At 37.5% G+C, this 17,146-nt stretch overlaps 1 pseudogene; it reads left to right on the forward strand.

The window, feature by feature from the left end:
• The first annotated feature begins 256 nt into the window (after nt 1-256).
• Nucleotides 257-2,004, forward strand: LOC139031077 (keratin-associated protein 13-1-like; annotated as a pseudogene).
• The last annotated feature ends 15,142 nt before the right edge of the window (nt 2,005-17,146 follow it).

A 17,146-nucleotide genomic window follows, 5' to 3' on the forward strand; every position in this document is an offset into this window, starting at 1 on the left:
CTGAACTTAACTGAACTGAAATCATGGCATCAATAAATACAATAGGTAAGAAGCTAGTAATTTACCTGTAATTACAGAACAACACAGTTTTTAATGAACTACACACATACAGAAGAGGGGTGCAAATGGGAGAGGATTGCACTAGTCCTATGCCATTCCAACTGACAAGAAGGGTATAATTACCTAGTCCACAAGATGACCTTAGACCTCAGAATATTTTCAGTGTAATTCTGCTGAACTCACATCTCCCAGCACGATGTCTTATAACTGCTGCTCTGCAAACTTCTCCTCAAACTCCCTTGGGGTCTACTGATGCTACCTAGGCTCCTCCTGATAGCTTACAGTGAACAGTGTCGCATTCTTGATCTCCAAAGAAGATTTAGCTTTGGGACCAGGGACCAGGCTTGATCACTAAAGAGCTTTTGTGTAGCAGAGTTTTATTAAAGTAAAAGGGACAGCGAAAGCTTCAGACATAGACATCAGAAGGAGGATGGAGAGTGCCCCCTCACTAGTGTTAGGAAGGGAGTTATGTACTTTTTAAATTAGTTATTGTAATAAATCAAAAGAATGTCTCAAGGTTGTAAAAATTTTACCAGACCCACTCCCACAATTTACATTTCAAGGTACCAGGATTAGAATTTAACAATAGAAAAATCCTACCAGACCCACTCCCATAATTTACATTTTAAGGTATCAGGATTAGTCAGAAGGTTTTCAGGAAGGAGAAACTGTCGTCAAGCAGGATACATTGTTGTTATAGAATCCCTAGTAACTGAAAGAGGAGAGTGAAAAAGTTGGCTTAAAATTCAACATTCAGAAAACTAAGATCATGGCATCTGGTCCCATCACTTCATGGCAAATAGATGGGGAAACAATGGAAACAGTGACAGACTTTTTTGGGGGGGGCGGGGAGCTGCAAAATCACTGCAGATGGTGACTGCAGCCATGAAATTAAAAGATGCTTACTGCTTGGAATGTTATGACCAACCTGGACAGCATATTAAAAAGCAGAGACATTACTTTGCCAACAAAGGCTATGGTTTTTCCAGTAGTCATGTATGGATGTGAGAATTGGACTGTAAAGAAAGCTGAACGCCAAAGAGTTGATGCTTTTGAACTGTGGTGTTGGAGAAGACTCTTGGGAGTCCCTTGGACTGCAAGGAGATCCAACCAGTCCACCCTAAAGGAGATCAGTCCTGGGTGTTCATGGGAAGGACTTGTAGTGAAGCTGAAACTCCAATACTTTGGCCACCTGATGTGAAGAACTGACTCATTGGAAAAGACCCTGATGCTGGGAAAGATTGAAGGCAGGAGAAGGGGATGGCAGAGGATGAGATGGCTGGATGGCATCACCAACTCAATGGACATGGGTTTGGGTGAACTCCAGGAGTTGGTGATGGGCAGGGAGGCATGGCGTGCTGTGGTTCATGGGGTCAGAAAGAGTCGGACACGACTGAGCGACTGAACTGAATTGAACTGAATTGAATCCTTAGCACAGAGTTTAAGCTGAGTTGTTTGTTGTGTAATCATCAATTCTGGGCTTAATGAAAAAAGCCATTTTATGCAACTCAGACTAAGGAATGTAGAGAAAAAAAAGAAAGTTAGTGCTTTCCTCCTCCTTGAGAATTCCAGACCCCTATCGAAAGCCCCAGATCCCTCTCTCCTCCTCGGGAACCCCGGACATTTTATCAACCTGCCTAGGAACTGATTCTCTCACTCCTGTGGCTCCTCTTCCCCAGCAACCTGGTCTACAGCACTGACCTCTGCTCTCCCAGCTCCTGCCAGCTGGACTCCTCTCTCTACAACCAGGAGACCTGCTGTGAGCCCATCAGGACCCTGGGTCTCTGGGGTTTAGGTCCTTGAGTTCTGGATCCAGAGCTGCTACTTCAGGGCTGTGGATCCCTTGGCTTCAGAGCCCTGATGTATGGAGTCTGGGACTTCCCTACCTTGGGCTTTGTACCCAGTTTCTGCCATCCAACATACTTGTCTTCCAGGAGCCTCTAGCTATTTTGTAACCAACCTATCTACCTATCTGCCTTCTACTGGTCAATTTATTGAGTTCTGTACTTTCTGAGTCAATTCATCAAACTGCCTGCTCTAGTTCCATCATGCTCATTATTCCCATTGGCACCTATCTTCTTCCTCCTTGGTCACCAATGCCTCACTCCATCTCTTTCTGTCAAATGCAGGCTAACAGACTGATTCCTGAATCCTATGAATCTAAAGACATAAGCTCCCAAATAAGTATACTATCAATATTCCTAATGGAATTTATGTTAACTTACTTTCTGCCCCAAATGGATACAAAGTTAAAGATTATAACCCAATAAATTAATTCACCCTGGTATTGAAATATTTTTATGTTATTGTTTATATATTTTGACCAGAATTTGTGCTGATTTGATTTATCAGCTAAGAAAAGCTCAACATGCTTGTGGAGGACATTTTGGAAGCCTAAATTGTTGTAGGGTATTTCCTGGTGGCTTAGTGGTAAAGATTTTGCCTGGCAATGCAGGAGTCAGAGGAGACTCGAGTTTGATCCCTGGATCAGAAAGATTCCCTGCAGAAGGAAATGGCAACCCACTTCAATATTCTTGCCTGGGAAATCCCATGGACAAAGGAGCACCGCAGGCTACAGTTCATGAGGTTGCCAAAGTGTTGAACGTAACTTAGTGACTAAATAACAACAACAACAAAATGTAGATTTGATCTAATTTCTTTGAACGATGGATATTTTTCTCATTCAGACTACAGTTACTAAATATTCGTGTTTTGAAGTTTTGGAGCTTTATTGAATAAAACTCTCAGAATCAGGATAAATTTTGATTCTATCAAAGAATATGAGTCTTATCTATAGGGACAGAAGGAATATAATTGTGAAGCTGACAGATTCAAGGGGGAATTTCATGAATAGATTTACATTGTTAGATTTATATGGCTAGTGTAATAGATGAATGGAAAACTAGAGAAAAGACCAATTTAAAGGTCCACATGAACACTGAATAAATTCTGAGTTTACCAAATATTTGTTAAAATTGACCAGATTCATATTTCTAATGTTGAATTTCTCATGTAATTCACTTTTTCATATGTATGAGAAGATATAGACAATGATTTTAGTGGGAAGAATACAGCTTCAGAATCACAGATACAGCCTGCGATTCCACATCAGTGCTTTCCTAAAGCCCAATGAAATTTAGATGAAAACAAAAGCCTTTATATCAGACAATTTGACTATTTCATTCTGATCTCAATATAAAGTTGGAGACACTCCCTGTTTATTTATTTATTTATTTTGGTAACATGCTCAATGTTTACAGGCCAAGTATTTAATGAAACCTTAAGAGACCAAGATAAATAGATCTTTGAGTAATGAAAGTGCATTACACAGGAGATGTGGCTTAAATCCCTGGGTTGGGGGGATCCTGTGGAGGAGGAAATGGTGACCCACTTCAGTGTTCTTGCCTGGAAAATCCCATTGACAGAGGAGCCTGTGGGGTCACAAAGAATCAGACATGACTGAGCCGGAGCACACCGACACAAAAAGACATTATCCCTAAATAGTGCTTTAATCAATGTTCAAAGAATGACAGATTCAATGTATGTTTAGCTCCTTGAATAGATTTGTGGCAAAGATATGTATTTAAAATACAAGCTATTTTAAAAAAGAAGCAATGGATACCTAAAGCAGATCAGAGAATTCCTGAGTCATTACAAACAAAATTGTCTCTCCAGATATTTTCAGATAATCCCTAGTGGACTAAAAGGAAATTATCTTCTGATTGAGAATCATTTATCTAAACTAATGCACAGAGAAAAGAGGAGATAAAAAAATAGAGAACAGAGTTTAAGAAGATATGGATCATAGTGAAAAGATTTAGCATATTTGTGTTTGAAGTTCTAAAACAGAAAAGAGAGAGAATGGAGAAGGAAATATATTCAGGGATAAAATGCTATGGATTTTCTAAAACAAATTCAAATAAGTGTTGCCAACTGAAATTTGGAAAAATACAGAGAATACACCTACACACACCTAAATCAGTGACAAGAGAAATATTTCTAAGTTACATGGGGAAAAAAGCTGATCACCTTCAAAAAGTAACAATAGGACTGAAGTATAAATTATTTTAAGAGAAAATTGACTGAAATATTAAAAAGTATGACAAAATGAAGATTTCATATTTGAAAACCAGGAACAGAAAATATGTGCTTCAAAACTGAAGAGAACTGCAGACAACAAAAGACTGAGAAAATGTCTCACCAGCAGACTGACTGAATGCATAGACTGAGTTGACCATTAGTGAAGAAGGAAAATGCGTTTGCTTGCCAATGGAAGAAAATGACTTTAAGATATAGGTTGAATTGTTTTCCCATCCTTAAGATTCTATCTTGGTTATGGTAGCCTGACCAGTGACTACTTACCATTTTGTGGGATGCAGAATGACTCCTAGTCTCCACTGGGTAAATATATATAATAGAAATATTCTCTAGAACTGGACATGGAACAACAGACTGGTTTAAAATTGGGAAAGGAGTCTATCAAGGCTGTATATTGTCACCCTGCTTGTTTAACTTATATGCAGAGTGAAGTGAGTGAAAGTCCATCACTTGTGTCAGACTCTTTGTGACCCCCATGGCCTAGACAGTCCATGGAATTCTCCAGGCAAGAATACTGGAGTGGGTAGCCTTTCCCTTCCCCAGAGGATCTTCCCAACCCAGGGACTGAACCCAGGTCTCCTGCAGTGCAGGCAGATTCTTTACCAGCTGAGCCACAAGGGAAGCCCTATATTCAGAGTACATTATGCAAAATGCCAGGCTGGATGAAGCACAAGCTGGAATCAAGATTTCCAGAAGAAATATCAACAGCCTCAGATATGCACATGATACCACTCTAATGGCAGAAAGCAAAGAGGAACTAGAGTCTCTTGATGAGGGTGAAAGAGGAGAGTGAAAAAGCTGGCTTAAAACTCAGCATTCAAAAAATGAAGATGATGGCATCAGGTCCTATCACTTTATGGCAAATAGATGGGGAAAAATTGGAAATAGAGTAATATTTCATATTCTTGGGCTCCAAAATCACTGTGGACAATGACTGCACCTATGAAATTAAAAGACACTTTCTCCTTGGAAGAAAATCTGTGACAAACCTAGGCAACATGTTATAAAGCAGAGACATCACTATGCTGGCAAAGGTCCACATAGTCAAAGCTATGGCTTTTCCAGTGGTCACATATGGATGTGAGAGTTGGACCACGTAGAAGGCTGAGCTTTGAAGATAATTCTTTTCAATTGTGATGCTAGAGAAGACCCTTGAGAGGCCCTAGGACTGCAGGGAGATCAAACCAACCAATTCAAAGGAAATCAACCCTGAATATTCATTGGAAGGACTGATGCTGAAGCTGAAACTCCAATAATTTGGCCACCTGATGTGAAGAGCTGACTCATTGGGAAAAACCTTGATGCTGGAAAAGATTGAGGGCAGGTGGAGAAGAGGATGACAGAGGATGAGATGGTTGGATGGCATCACTGACTCAATGGACATGAGTCTGAGAAAACTCCAAGAAATAGTGAAGGACAGAGAAACCTGGAGTGCTGCTGTCCATGGAATTACAAAGAGTTGGACCTGACTTAGTGACTGAACAACAATAACAATTTTCTAGATAATAAGTGTACAAGACACCATCTGGTGGCATCAATCTTAATACTCCAAGTCATGACTTATGATACCTGCCTGGTTATTAAGATGATTAATCAAAGTTGAATACTCTGGATGGCTAGTAAGTTAGGTGAAAGTCACTCAGTTGTGTTCAACTCTTTGCAACCCCATGGACTGTACAGCCCTTGGAATTCTCCAGGCCAGAATACTGGAGTAGGTAGTCGTTCCTTTCTCCAGGGGATCTTCCCAACTAAGGGATCGAACCTGGGTCTCCAGCATTGCAGGCAGATTATTTATCAGCTGAGACACCAGGGAGTTTTTGTCTTTTAAATAATTGAGTGGAAAAAATTGGATCTATACAATATGATGGTCCCATAAACCACAGATTTGAAAAAAATATATAGAAATCAGATATGAAAACAATTTTTAGAGGCCATTATTTCCATAATTTGGAACCAACATTTTAATTTAAAACTCTCCAATATTTTAAAATATGGATAAATAAATTTCCTTTAGGGAAAAAAAAAAACCTATCTTCAGAAACATAATTTGAACCAATATAACATGTGATCTCCATTTAGTAACTGCTGAGAGTTAGCAGTTTCACTGAAATATTTGCTACTTATATCTTATTATTAAGGAATGACTAATAGAGAGGAGAAAATGCAGGGAACTATTGGACTTATGCATTAGTGTGGTAAAATATATTCTTACAGAAGAAATAGTTCCTAAGGAAAATGCACTTACTTCAAGGTTTTGTTTGAGAATGACCTTGCTCTTCATTCATCAACTCTGAATTTGTTCCATCAAAGCTACTTTGGGAAAAAAAGAGAAAGTTTGGCAATAAAAGAAAATGGAAAATATAGACGCACAAGATATTACTAAGCGGAAAATTTTCCCTGCTTGGTTGGCACGAAAGAATAAGACTGAAATTCTAATTTGGGATATCTGAAAATAAAAGATGTGCAGAAGAGTTATTTACATTTGGAACAGTTATTTCCTCACTTTGCTCTCTCTTGTAGGAGTCTTGTATAATGTTTCTTTTTCAATTTGAATGCTACTCTTGTTATTAATTTTGAAGAACCAACTTTGGCCCTGGTTATATTCTACACAAATAATTTTTTACTCTTATATTGATTTCTACCTTTAATTTGTTTCTTCTTTTTGTTTTCTTTTGTCTTGATTTGTTATTCCTTATTCTAACTTCTTGATCTTCAGCCTTTCTTCTTTTCAAACATACCCATTTAGTGTATAAAATACCCTCAAAGAACTGAATTGGCCAAAACCTGTTAAGTTTTAGTGTTTTATCTTCAATGTCATTCTGATCAAGGAATTTTCTTTTGTCCATATTGATATATTTTCTTTGAATCATGGATTACACAATGTCTTGAACTGTCATTTGCTCCCAAAACCTAAATGCTAACTTCTAATTCTGAACACAGTGGTTGTCAGAGAAGGGAATCTTTTGAATAGGATTAGTGCCCTTGAAAGAAGAAACCAGAGAGAACTCCTGGTCCTTCTGATATTGAGGTTACAGTGCAAAGATGGTCATCAAGGAAAGGATCTCATCAGACATTCAGACATCTCATGGTGCCTCGAACTTGAACTTTTTAGCCTCCAGAACATAAGAAATCAATGTTTTGATAAATCATCCATTCCATGATAATCTGTAATAGCAGCTGAAAAGAACCAAGACAGATTATTTACAAGTGTATTTTCAAATAGACATTTAGCGATTTTCTTTTCTAGCTATCATGTGTCACAGCCTTATAATTATTTCCTCGATGACAAGAGCAATACTAAGAGTTATTATAATCATGTGAGTTGGTGGAGGTTTGCTTTATGATTAGAATATTTTCAATTAAACTCCCTGTGTGCTTCAAATTATTGTGCTTGTTGAACTTGAGTGCAATGCATCCACCCTTTGATTTGATCAGTTCTCTTAAATGTGTTGGTCAAGTGTTCCTTAAAAGTGTTGGTCAAGTGTTCTACATTCTAACTAGTTTTTGTCTTCCTTTTTCATATCCTTAAGCATTATGACTGTGATATCCATGGAGAACTCACACCTTTTTAAAAATTATGATCATTCCTCTTTATCATTAATTAATTTTCTATGACTGAGGTTAATAAATTAATAGTTCCCTTTTGTTTTTTAGATAATTAATATCATTTCTTTCAAAATTTCTGTATGCTTTCATTTTTATTGATTACTCTTGAAAGCAGAATATTGTGGTACTCTTTTAAAATTGAATCTGAATCTTTGTACTAGACTCTTTTTCCTTTCATGTGTCATGTAGATATATGGATAAAGATATGCCTAAATACAAGCACATATGGGCTTCCCAGGGGGCAAAGTGTAAAGAATGCACCTGCCAGTGCAGGAGATGGAGGGACCCGGGTTCTATCCCTGGGTCAGGAAGATCCCCTGGAGGAGGAGATGGCTGGGCTTCCCTGGTGGCTCAGTCGATAAAGAATCCTCCTGCAATGTGGGAAGCCTGGGTTCGATTCCTGGGTCGGGAAGATCCCCTGGAGGAGGGCATGGCAACCCATTCCAGTATTCTTACCTGGAGAATCCTCATGGACAGAAGGGCCTGGTGGACTACAATCCATGGAGTTGCAAAGAGTTGGTCATGACTGAGTGATTAAGCACAGGAAATGGCAACCTATTCCAGTATTCATGCCTAGAAAAATTCCATGGACCCAGGAGCCTGGAGGGCTGCAGTCCATGTGGTCACAAAGAATCTGACAGGACTGAGTGACTGAACATGCACATATGTGTAGGTACATATAAAAATTTATATCTAAAATTTTAGAATTTTTTTATTATTTAATCTTTTATATTACTTTTTTCCTTTTCTTGATTAACAAAACTTTTAACATTATCATTTCCCATTTTTAATGTAATATCTGTGGTGTTTTACTGATTTTAGATTTCTTTTAGAAATTTCAATGTACCTTCCTGATTTACTTCTTGTTAATATAAATGATTATTTTAATATTTCCACAATCATGCTAAAACTTTGGAAAACCTTAAGTCCAATTGTTCTCTTTTTTGATATTGTTGTCCTCATGCATTTTAATGCTATATATATTTTAAAACCAAAAATCTTTTCAGTTATTGATTTATAAAGTTTTTACTGAAATGTAATTTGTGTTTATCTATACATTCACATTTCTTCTTACATTTCCATGTTGTTCCCTGGTAATATTTTATTTGTGCCTGAAGAAAGTCCTTTATTCTTTGTGTGTGTGTGTGTGTTAATAGCTTCAAACATTTCTGACACTTTGCGACCCGTGAACTGTAGCCCACCAGGCTACACAGACCACAATGGGGTGGTCATGGATACAAAAGGGACATACCTTTGTGACATGAGTAGTTTACTGGCTTTGTGTTATAATGAAAATTATTACAGCACGCCTAACTACAATGTGTAGGAAAGTAGGCTGCCGCTCTTACAGAAATGATGATTGAGAGAATATCATGCACATGAGGGGGTAGAAATGTGGAAATGATGACCTCGCAGTTGTTAATGCCTATTGCTAAGAGTGTATAAATGCCAGAGTCCAGGAGGTAGCAGTTGTCCTTGCATCTCCTGTCAATGTGTTCTACAACTGCTGCTCTGAAAACTTCTCCACCCGCTCCCTCCGGAAGCACCTGAGCTCCTCAGGCTCCTCCCGTGGCTCCTCCTTCCCCAGCAACCTGGTCTACAGCGCCGACCTCTGCTCTCCCAGCTCCTGCCAGCTGGGCTCCTCTCTCTACAGCCAGGAGACCCGCTGTGAGCCCATCAGAACCCAGACTGGGGTGTCCAGTCCCTGCCGGACGTCCTGCTACCGCCCGAGGACCTCTAGTTCTTCAGTCCCTGCCAGACGACTCACCCAGGATCTCTGGGCTTCAGGTCCAGCAAGGAGTGCTCCCTGAACCCTGGATCCGGAGGCTGCCCCTCCCTGGATTGTGGATCCAGTGGCCTCAGACCCCTGAGTTATGGAGTCTGGGCTTCCCCTACCTTGGGCTATGGACCAAGATCCTGCCACCCAAGCTATCTTTATTTTTGGCCAATCTGTGGATCTGGCTTCTAGACATTAACTTATTGAATATACAGATATCTTTGAAAAATGTCAACTCTTAAATATCATAAGAAACAACCCTTTTTGTGATCCCAAAAACTTGTTCACCCATCTGTAGACCACCCGGCTTCACCTAGAAATTGGTTCTTGCATAATGTAAAAATAAGTAATAGACCTAAACTTTAAATCATATAGCTGCACTGGTGATGGAAATCACCCAATTATTAAATATACTTCATAATTCAACATTATTTAATCATCTTAAGTAAATAAATAAAGGAGTCTTGTGCGCTACAGTCCACAGGGTCACAAAGAGTCAGACATGACTGAGCAACTAACAAACATATAAATAAACACACTTATTCTGGTATCCATATACAGTATTATCATTATTATTAGTTAATTATTGACCAGGAGTTTCTTTTACCGCTTATTGGATTTATAAATGTAAAAGATTAATTTGTTTTGTAATGAAACCTTTTGGACAATAAAGATTGAAGAATCTGAGATAAAAATTTTGTTATTTAGATTTCTTTTAACCTTTTTATATGAATCTGTATGAATAAGCATCTCAAAAGTTGTGTGCCATGTGCTAAATCACTTCAGTCATGTCTGATTCTTCGTGACCTTATGGACTATAGCCTGCCAGGCTCCTCCTCTGTCCTTGGGATTCTCTAGGCAAGAATACTGGAGTGGGTTGCCACTCTTTCCTCCAGGGGATCTTCCTGACTCAGGAATCGAACCCGCGTCTCTTATGTTTCCTGAACTGGCAAGTGGGTTCTTTACCACTAGCGCCACCAGGGAAGTCCCTCAAAAGCTATAAAAGCCTCATTATTTAAATCACATGAGGCCTTAGATATCTCTTCACAGGAAAAGAAAGGAACAAAAGTTAGTGGATATATATGGAATGCAGAGAGAAAGAATAAAATTTAGATATACTGCTAGATTTGTACATAAAACAAAAATATACATCTAACTTCTGGCAGTATATTTTCAGAAAATACTAAATATAAATTTTAAGTAACTTCCATTAAGTTCATCCAAGGTTGGTTGGTAAAAGTGATCAAAATCGTGAATCTTGGTGAGTATTTTTCCATGAAATTCATTTCTTTACAGCATGTAAGAAGGAAGCCAATATTCTTCTTGTGAGGAATTTTGATTCAGGATGTGTGGGTTTTTATCTCTATGCTTTCCAATGGCTCAAACTATAAATGGCTGAGAATCATCACAACCTTTATGTCAGCAGAAGTGGATATTCTTTACTTTTTTATAGTCACGTGCTAATCTTTTTAACAAGACACAGATTTCGGAAAATGATACACTGCTGTCAGACAGTTTGAAAAGGAGGTAAATCTAATAATAAAAGAGCATTATCTTTGTGTTGAGGTAAATAAATGTTCAAAGAAATTTTCAAGTCATTATTTCTTTAGAATTTTAAATAGTACTCAGAGGAAGGTAAATTTTGTGTGATACTTTTTTTCTCTAAACATGAGGCAATGGAAGTTCAAAGGGAGTAAAGATCTGGTCAAACATCCCAGTCTCATAGCAAAACTGTTGTTCACAATTTTCCTAAAAGAGGGAGACTGTTATGAAAAACTAAAACAGAAGTAGTATGGAATTGAATATAGAAAATTTGGAAAAATAAAATTAAATGGATGAAACACAGAGATAGAAATTGTCTGGTATATTCCAGGAACATTTGGGCAATTAATTTACAATGGGGCTATTAATTAATTTGGTAAATAGGTTTAGACAACAATTCTAATGGCTACATGTTAGTCCATCATTTTGAAGTTTGTGTTTTGAAAGACATTAATCCTAGGTTTCCTTTCCACCTAGTCAATTTACTGGAACAGATTTCTGGTGATAATCTCCACTAGATTGCTTGTCTATTCGAAACGATTTTGCATGCATTGTAAAATAAATATTTTTTACCAACCACCTTTGTATTTAATATGTAGAAGTGTTAACATGTTGAAGGGCTTCCCTGGTGGCTCAGCAGGTAAAGAATCCGCCCACAGTGCAGGAGACCTGGTTTAATCCCGGGGTCAGGAAGATCCACGGGAGAAGTGAAAGGCAACCCACTCCAGTAATCTTGCCTGGGGAATCCCATTGTAGCCCAAAAGGTTCCTCTGTCCACGGGATTCTTTACACACAAGGGAAGCCCTTTACCAAATACAACTTTTGTCATCATCAGATTGGGTGCTTCAAATTAGACAAGGTCAGGCAAGGTCAGGGTGGTTTGGCCATAGACAGAATTACTTTAATGTTGATGATATGATGTTAGCAATCTTACAACAGCTTGGTACATCAAAGTAAATTCCTCTACAGATAGACCCATTAGGAGCCTCAAATTGCCTATAGTAATTGATTTAAATTGATCAGCGCTACAAAAGGGCCAGAAAAGAACAAACCAAGAGGCAACACAGAGTACAAACAAGTCTACAAGAGGTCCAGATAATGGACATATTAGAAATACACACAATAATAATAGTGGCTATTATTCTGGAGAAATTAATGACAAGTTTAAGAATTTTGACACAGTGCAAGAATATATAAAGATAAAAATTTAGAAACTGTAAAACATAGTAAAAAGATGAGAAAATACAAATAAAGTCAAAGGTAAACTAACTCATTCTGAAGCTATCAGCCAATGTATCTCCCATCTGAAATAAAATATAATAATGGCTCAGATCAGGGAGTGGCAGCATATCCGGTGTAAGTGTAGGCAAACTAGAAGTTCAATCAGCCAGATTTAAATTGGAGACAGTGCCTACCTAATTTAATTATTTGTGGAAACTTATTGATAAGCCCTTTACTTTTCTATGGAGAAAGCAATGGCACCCCACTCCAGTACTCTGGCTGGGAAAATCCTATGGACGGAGGAGCCTGGTAGGCTGCAGTCCATGGGATCTCAAAGAGTCGGACATGACTGAGCGACTTCACTTTCACTTTTCACTTTTATGCATTGGTGAAGGAAATGGCAACCCACTCCAGTGTTCTTGCCTGGAGAATCCCAGGGATGGGGTCACACAGAGTCGGACACGACTGAAGTGACTTAGCATTTATTTTTCTAACATGAAGAAAAAAGGGCTTACAATCTCTGAAAAACATTGCATTAAAATATTTTCATATGTATATTTGTGTGTATATATGCACTTATTTCACACACTAGCAAGGTAATGCTCAAAATCCTTTAATGTGTGAACTGAGAACTTCCAGATTTTCAAGCTGGATTTAGAAAAGACAGAGGAGCCAGAGATCAAATTGCCAATATCCATTGGATGATGGGAAAAGCAAGAGAATTCCAGAAAAAGCATCTACTTATGCTTCATTAACTACACTAAAGCCTTTGACTGTATGGATCACAACAAACTGGAAAATTCTTGAAGAGATGGGAATACCAGACCAACTGATCTGCCTCCTGAGAAATCTGTATGCAGGTCAAGAAGCAACAGTTAGAACCAGACATGGAACAATGAACTAGTTCAAAATTTGGAAAGGAGTACAAGGCTGTGTACTGTCACCCTGCTTATTTAACTAACATGCAGAGTACATCATGAGAAATGCCAGGCTGGGTGAAGCACAAGCTGAAATCAAGATTGCCTGGAGAAATATCAGTAACCTCAGATACGCAGATGACACCATCATAATGTAAGAAAGCAAGGAGGAACTAAAGAGCCTCTTGATGAAGGTGAGAGTAAAAAAGCTGGTTTAAAACTCAACATTGAAAAAACTAAGATCATGGCATCCAATCCCACCATTTCACGGCAAATAAATGGGGAAAAAATGGAAACAGTGACAGGCTTTATTTTCTTTAGCTCCAAAATTACTGTGGATGGTGACTGAAGCCCTGAAATTAGAAGACATTTGCTCCTTGGAAAAAATGCTATGACAAACCTAGACAGCATATTAAAGAGCAGAAATATCACTTTGCTGATAAAGGTCCATACAGTCAAAGCTATGGTTTTTCCAGTAGTCATAGATGGATGTGAGAGTTGGACCATTAAGAAGGCCGAAGGCCAAAGAACTGATGTTGGAGAAAACTCTTGAGAGTCCCTTGGTGAGCAAGGAGATCCAACCAGTGAAATTTAAAGGACGTCAACCCTGAATATTCACTGCAAGGACTGATGCTGAAGCTGAAGCGCCAGTATTCTGGCCACCAGATGTGAAGAGCCCGCTCATGATAAACAACCATGATGCTGGGAAATATTTAGGGCAGAAGGAGAAGAGGCGCAACAGAGGATGAGATGGTTTGATGGCATCATTGACTCAATGGATATGAGTTTAGACAAACTCGGAGATATTGAAGGACACTGAAGCCTGGAGTGCTACAGTCCATTGGGTCACAAGCAGTCAGACAGAACTGAGCAGCTGAACAACAATGTATCAAATCATGTAATTATATAACCATAGTGCATGAGAGTAATCATATGCATATAAAAAGATAAATGTTTATATTACAAAATACACTGTTCTTTTATATACGATGCTTGTAATGTGATAAAATATTACCAAAAATATAAAAAAGCATGTAAATATTATTCCTCCCCTCCAAAAAAAAGAATAACAATTGATAGGAACAAATTCACTTTAAACACAAATATTATAATTAGTTGGCATAGACTGAAATGTTGGTGATGGACAGGTGAGTTATTTAAGAAAAATATGGACATAATTGATAAATACATGAGAAATTTTAAGAGATATGGACATAAAAAACTTAACAGATATTTCAAACAGCAAGTTAAGGATTTAAAATTGTAAAAAGTCAACCTAAGATTTTACTTCAGTACAAAATATCCCTCAAAAATAAAGGAGAAATGAAAATATTTTTAGAAAAATTTTATTCTCAAAAATTATTTATAAAATAATTAATTTGATGGCTAATTTGATTAACAGTTTATAGAAGTGGGTGTAGTTGAAAGATAGTATAACCGATGGGTAACACTTCTTATATCAAATAATCGTATCCATATCTAAGGAAGGCAGAGTCACAGACTAAACATTGCAAATCAGTATTTCTATAGTAAAGAGCACATATATTTTGAGGTCATTCATTCAGTTTTATGATACCGACAAATAATTCAGTTTTTTTCCGTGAGAAAATAATCTTCTCCTGGAAGCCCACTGTGTACAGTAATAATCAGTACAAGATTGGAGCTGGCTTGACCAGGATCCAAATGTCTGGATCTTTATTATTCACTGTAATACAAATGTATAATTAGATATGAAAATAAACCAGGAGGGAAAGAGGCTAAAAGCTTCTTTGATTGGTACACAGGATATGTGTACCAAGATTCTGCACCTTTTTAAAACAAATTTATTTATTTTTCATCTTGCCCAAGAATAGTTTTGTGCCTTACTCACTGTTTGATTACTCAAGTTTGACAAGAGGGCTCTTTTGAAGAAGTGTTAATATAAAATAAGGAAGGTTAAGATATTTACCTCAATTACTGCAAAAAATGAAAAAAGAATTCTGCTTTGAAATATAGAAAAATAAGTAGTTTCTTAAATAATTATGTAAATTCTGTGAATCTATTGGTCACTTCTATTTTTTTATATGATGCTTCTTTTAAAAAATGAAATAATTGATTTTGTTGATATTCTCAAAATCTAAATTTTGACCTTTGTTTTCTCTGTTTTATGTTTGACTTCTATTTCATTGATTTCTGTTCTTATCTCTGTAATTTGTGTCGTAAACTTACTTCTTGCTTAAATTGCTATTTTGTCTAACTGCCTCAGTATAAAGTACTCAATTTTCAAGTTTTCTTGAATTGTGAAAGTGTTAGTGGCTCAGTCATGTCTGACTCTTTGCGACCCCATGGACTGTAGCTTGCCAGGCTCCTGTGTCCATGGATTTCTCTAGGCAAGAATACTGGAGTGGGAGCTATTCTCTTCTCCAGGGGCTCTTCTCCGCCCAGGGATCAAACCCTGGACTCTTGCATTGCAGGTAGATTCTTTACCATCTAAGCCATACCCCAGGTACAAGAATATGAATTATCATGTGTGCATTACAATCTAAACTTTTCCTTTTACACAGCTATATCTTTAAATTTCACTGGGTTGTACCATCATTATCGTGCATTTTAAAATATTTTCAATTTCCATTGTGTTTTTTCTTTGATGTTGAAATTTTTATGAATAGTATTGACTAGTTTCTAGTCATATGAGGTTTTTTTATTTAAAAGTTTGTGGTTTACTTTTATCATATATCTACTGATTTTTTACCTTTTAAAAATTTATTGCTGGCAGTAAGTTGACCAATAAATCAAAGTTAAAGTCTAATGCCAGCATGTGCAATAGAATTTTCTCCTCCAAATGAAATTCACATTAATTAAATGTAATAAACCCCTTAATCCAAAAATAATGTGGTGGTTTGTTATCTGTTGATTTTCTAATTTTGTTCTCTTGTCTATTTGAGTGATTAAAATGAAAGATCAATATTCCCTTGTGAATGGGCTTTGAAATTTTAAGTGTGTCCAAGTCCTCAACTAATGTCTTCAGAATTTTGAGTGTGTTAATGTGGTAATTTCCTGGAAGTTCATAGTTTGAAGTCATAACTTTCTCTGGCTATAAATCTCAGAAGCAGAGGAGAGCAGAATTCACTCATGAACAATTTACTATGTGTCTGTTTCTGCAGAAGTACAGAATTAAGAAAGTAAGGAAATAATTTAGTTCACATGATTTGGTTCACATTTTTAAAAAGTAAATAAAGGACTAGTACACATTTGTAAGCTTGAAAAAAGAATGTCTATGAGCTTTCAATAGCTTAAGTTGACTTACCCCATTTTGGTTGGCAAAAGTTTCTGCATTTAGCATTTCAACAACCAGTTTCTCGTGTAATTTCTCTTATATATACGTAAGGAAGTTATCACTCAACCTAGGACCATGCTGTGTGCTAAGTTGCTGCAGTCGTTTCTGACTGCCTCCAGCCGGGCAGGCTCCTCTGTCCACGTGACCCTCCAGGAAGGGATCCTGGAGTGGGTTGCCATGCCCTCCTCCAGGGGCTCTTCCTGAATCAGAGACTGAATTTGTGTCTTTTATGTCTACTATATTGGCAGGCATGTTCTTTATCACTAGTCCCACCAAACAGATATATGGGCGGCTCTGAAAGGGTTTGGGTTCAGAAGGCATGGGTTTCATCTTGATGCCCTCCCAAGTCTCAAACTCAAAGCCGCTGAAAATGAGCTTCTAGAGCTGCCCATATGTCTGTTTTGGTTGCACCTCACCATGAAATTTGATTTTTTATAGTTCCTTTCTATGCTTTTATAAATATATAAAAATACAACTTGTCGTAAATGAGCCAAACATAAAAAATAAGTGCTTATCTTTGTCCAGAGCCAAGGAATCTAAAGAAATTTCCTATGCCTTATTTCATTATACTTTCAAACGGATCTATGAGGAATTCACTCATTACATTTA

Source organism: Odocoileus virginianus, chromosome 25 (assembly GCF_023699985.2).
Source record: "Odocoileus virginianus isolate 20LAN1187 ecotype Illinois chromosome 25, Ovbor_1.2, whole genome shotgun sequence".
NCBI lineage: Eukaryota > Metazoa > Chordata > Mammalia > Artiodactyla > Cervidae > Odocoileus > Odocoileus virginianus.